Raw genomic sequence first — 5,092 nt, forward strand, 5'->3', positions numbered from 1 at the left:
AAAGAGAGAGAGAGAGGCCTACTGATTAACAGTGATGATGTGTAAACAACACAGGCAGATCACTTTAGTAATCTGCTTTCCGATAATGTTTGTATCTGTAAACTATGTTATCTTTTGTTGCTTGTGGGAGCTGTGTCCCTGCAAGCTCTGGTTTAAGAAGGCGGGTAATAAAATCTTGGTGGAATCTTGTTGAAAATGAACTTGGCAAGAGATTGGAATGCTGGTAGTTAAGATTTTGCCTCCTGCGAGTAGAATGGTTGGTGTTTTTCGTAGCTCATTTTCTTTTGCAAGAAGTTATAATGAATTGATGTGGGAGGAAGTTTATCTTCCTAAAGAGCAGGGTGGCCTGGGTTTTAATCTTCTTTCTAACAGCGAAGAGTTTTGTCGAATTTTGTTAAAGAAGAATCACTGTAAAAGTAGAACTATGAATGGTGGCTGGAACCATCGGGCGTTGGATGCTTTTGCTGCTTTTCTGTAAGCTCAAGGTGCAGAATGGTGGTGGGCATTTGAGATTTTTGAGAGGATTCTTGGTTCTGCATAGCTCTTTATATACTCCCTCCGTCCCAAAATATAAGAACGTGGTTCCTGTAATGGACTTTTGTCCACCAGGCTGCGGCCTGTTTTGAAATATATAAGGTAGAGCGATCTCTACCTTTTTCTTTCAAAAAAAATAATATAAGAACGTTTTTTAAGCTATGTTAGCTTGAAAAATGTTCTTATATTATGGGACGGATGGAGTAACACTTATGTTTTTTGTCTGAACTGAACTTGCTTCTGTCCATGGTGGCTGCTGTGTTTGTGAATGCAAGCATGCCGAAGATTTATGCAAAAGACCCACGACGAAGAGGACCTCAGTCGGCCACTCATTTTGTGTTCCATATTGAACGATCGAATCAAGTAGTTATTAGTTTCTTATTGGCTATGTTGTTTGACTGATTTCTTTTAGCACAATCAAATTTGTATCATGTCAGTTTTAAGTTTACAACTACGAATGTGGAAGGACCAACGATTGGTATGTACTTCATACGAATGTGCAAGGACCAACAATCAGGACCAAGTTTTCTTCCTTCTACCCTATTCCCGTTGTCTTCTCCTCTCCCCTGCATAAAATATTAAATCATAATTTAGTACTTCATCAGAAGAGGGTCCAGTCTTGGGCTGTGCCTGCCTAGCCTGGTGGCGGCGAGAGGACGGTGTGCCGCCGCCAGCGACGAAGAAGAATATCCTAGCAGCAGCTTCCGGGTCCAGATGCAGCAACCACTGAGGTTTGCAGGCGTTTTTTTGCTTCAGACGGTGGGGTGACCAACACCAGTACAATACCCCCTGCTGTGCCTGTTGTCATACATAAACACCAAGTAAGATGTATGTTTAGATCAGTAGACGGCCTTTCACAGCAATCCATTGTACATAGTAAAGGATACAATCAAGTATGTTATTATTCGAGTATATGATTTACCCTGTAATGTACTCCCTCCGTCCCATAACGTAAGACGCTTTTTGGAGTAGTATTTTGTTGTAGTTATGATCCACTTTTCCCGCTGAATTTGAGAAATGAAATCACCTTTTTTGCATTGTTGTACGTGTCAACAAGTCAGCACACATGAAAATGCAGTTTGTCAGCAGAGCATTTTGCCAGGCAACAACCAGGGCAGAGTTTTGTTAGCAGGCACAGTAAAAGTAAAAAAAAAACTGTAAAAATGAATGCGCCCACCGTGGGGCTCGAACCCACGACCACAAGGTTAAGAGCCTTGCGCTCTACCAACTGAGCTAGACGGGCTTGCTGAGTGACTGCCTCCAAGGTCTTTTATCCTCATCGTGCACTCAAAGGTGCAACAAAGAAGAGAGAATGCCTGCAGAAAATGAGAAAAATATTATGGATCAGCAAGTGCTTCAGTGAAACGAAAGACATGATGCCATTTTCAGAAGATGGTCAGGCTCGGCCAGGCCAATTGGCATGTACTACGGGAGAGCTCTTTCACTGAAATAATTCAAACAATGGAAGAAAAGTCTTTGAGGAACACCCTTAACCGACAGGGGAGAGGTCTTGGCCCCCAGATGCCTATCCCCAGCATCTAAAAGCTCAACCATTTTACAAATGATGATCACACTTTCTAGTACTGTAGCTCTAATGAACTTCTTGTCTTCCTAATTAGGGCTGGGGCAAGGATCCCAGGAATATTTTGCTCACCAAATCCAATATACTCCCTCCGTTCCATAATTCTTGAGCTGCATAATGTTTTTGAGCTGCAATCAATACCTCGGAGTAGAAATCAATACCCAGGATATCCATGTTCTCCTGTAATAAGGTAGCATTAGGCCTCTGATGATGTATTTGAGCTGCAAGCCAGTAATGATATTGAGAGAAAGGTTGAGAAACTGGACAAACTATTATATGATGCTTAAGAGCCTACCTTCATGTGCTGATTGCCTTTTCCAGTCTCCAGGTTAGGGAAGTGCACAGGATCATATTCAAGACGCCATTTTGTTTCATCAACTGGACTAACTGGTAGTTCAGAATTCTACAACTGATGATACTAAGCATGCACCTCTGAGATTTCTACTAGAGATGCAAGTTCTGTTTGTGTCATTCTAGCTTGACTGCATACCAAATCCTTTGTAATATTGTCAATAGTTTCCCGTGACCTAGAGCGAAAGCACCAACGCCAACAGCAGTTCAGTGTCAACTTGGTTTGCAACTGAAATCTACAGAATCAGATCTTGTTTAGATCATTCCATCATTGTATTGAATTTGTTTCAATTTGGATGGCACCTTTACATACCTTGGGGTTTTCCTTTTGACTTCATGACACCATCACTTTGGATAACCCTTTGTGGGGGCAAAACTTGCTGGGACGTAGAAACTTGGCACCTCAAAGGGCATTCTGATGAAGTTTTAAATGCTCCACTATTCAAGACATGCAACTGAATGACTGATAGTACAAGACAAAACTGAGAGGTCATGGACCAGACTCTAGTTTTGCTGTCACCAAAAATCTCCACAGCTGCATTGTCCATTCTTGAAAGCTCTCCATGTGAAAACTGTTTTGGTGGACATGGTCCTATCTTTTATATGGATTCTCCCGAGACTTACACTGGATAGAATGTTGTCTTGGCTTTAGGCTGAAGGTTGGTTGGTGAACTGATTATTCTTGAAATATAAACCCCTTGCCCGCATGTTGTCCTTTTATCACTCCATAACACACACTTTGGTTCGCTTTTGCTTAAAAGAATTGGAAGAAGGCATGGCGGCAAATTCCCTCGCGACTGTGTGACTTGCAGCCCTGTGGTGTAGGTGAAACCGTAAAAGAGCATATGGTGGTCAGGCCATCAAGATGTGTCAGTCTGTGCAGTGCACTTTTACACAACGCATCCTGGCGGCCAAAAATGATGTTGGCGGCATGTGTGGACCAATGATATCGCAAGCTTCGCTCGGCCCACCTATTTTTAGTGGGTAAGGTGTTGTCGCAGTCGACATAAGGAGGTACTACATGGAGAATTGATAAGACATACGTGGGATGTGGGATTTTGTCTATTGTGTGGTCGTTTACAACACAAACTCTATCAATTCAAATCTAGAAGGCACGAACTGCACATGAATGCATAGCCTCTTATCGTATTGAATGTGGAAAAAAAGTTTATCATTCTGTGTCAGAAAAAGTTGTGAATATTTTCCATGAAATTTTGTGGCTGTGCATTTAACCAACTAGTTGGCTATCGTATTATTCTAAGATTTTTTATTTTTGATGTTTGAAAAAAATATACTTTTGTTTTCATATATAGAAGAGATGGTCCAGACTTTTGAATAGGTCAATATTTTCTTATGAAGGGAAGAGATTAATATTTTGCGCGTATTGAACATAGGAACATATACATATGGAAGATCTCAATGTATTGTAGACGTGTTGGACACCTAGTAGGTTTTTTTTCTAAACGTGGCCGCGTAGTAGTTTTTTTATAAACATGGATGCCTAGTAGCTAGGTAAACGTGTTTCTTAGACGTGTTGGATACAAGACTTTATTTGGAGTTTGTGCCTGGGTCCACCAAATTTATGTTGTTCCGAAGATTGAATGCCTAAGAACATTTTATAATAAATATTTGCAAGATCAAGGCCGGTATTTTCTGATTAACATGGGATTTTCTTTGCTAATTCTCTTGCTCTTAGTTCATCGTATATTACTTTTAATATATAATAGATAGATATATTTGGATTCCGGATAAACATTATCAAAATTTCATTCATATTCAAAAAATTCAGATTTTTTTTGTCGCTAAGGTGATTTCTCATGGGGAAAAAGTCACATATACATGGCTGATCCGAGCCATTCGACAGAGAATGGCATCTTCACAAGCATAAACACGAATGGCATCTTTGCGAAGCATATACACCAATCAATCCCTGATTGGCAAGCACACACACGCAGCTTCGAATTAATCCAAGCAAGATATGGATGCATCAAGTTCCCCCGGTCCAAATATCTTCACAAGCATGTTACACGCAGCTTCACAAGCCAAGAATGCATGTAGGCAAGATATGGCCGTCCCATATATATCTAATGCGACACCTCAAGGGATTGATCGGCAAGTTAACTGATTAATTGGACAAATTCTTGAACATGGCCAATAAGTCATCATAAGTATCACAACCAATATTGCATAAAAACCACTAAATTTGTTCAGATTTTTATCCGGATTCCCTAATTAACTGGAGCAATTTTTTCTTTGAATGAAATCAAGTTCATGTGGGGAGCTCTCCCCCGGGTGACTGCTCAAAAAATATATTCTTTGTTTCTCTTTACATCGCTCAAACACACAATCATGCATATATATCTCCTGCGGGTTCTACACTATCATCCTCTAGTAAAATTTTGGTAAATAGATATTTTTCTGTAGTTATATCAATCAATTGATCTATACCACAAAATGAAATTCTTTGTTCAATTTGCGTATTTTTCCATTTCCATGCATTGCTCTCCTCAACGGCCACACACAATTTGCTTACTTTATCTGACCTCATCTACACACAAAGAGTATTCAACCAAAAAGTACAACTTTACAGGTATCGGTCTCACAAAACTACTAACCTTATATGTA

The 5,092-nt window shown here is 40.1% G+C and overlaps 1 non-coding gene across 1 annotated transcript; it reads right to left on the bottom strand.

The window, feature by feature from the left end:
* Positions 1 to 1,704: 1,704 nt before the first annotated feature.
* TRNAK-CUU (transfer RNA lysine (anticodon CUU)) lies at positions 1,705 to 1,777 on the bottom strand. The gene has a single exon. It is a non-coding gene; the product is annotated as a tRNA-Lys (tRNA).
* Between the last annotated feature and the right edge of the window lie 3,315 nt (positions 1,778 to 5,092).

Source organism: Triticum aestivum, chromosome 2B (assembly GCF_018294505.1).
Source record: "Triticum aestivum cultivar Chinese Spring chromosome 2B, IWGSC CS RefSeq v2.1, whole genome shotgun sequence".
Classification (NCBI taxonomy): domain Eukaryota; kingdom Viridiplantae; phylum Streptophyta; class Magnoliopsida; order Poales; family Poaceae; genus Triticum; species Triticum aestivum.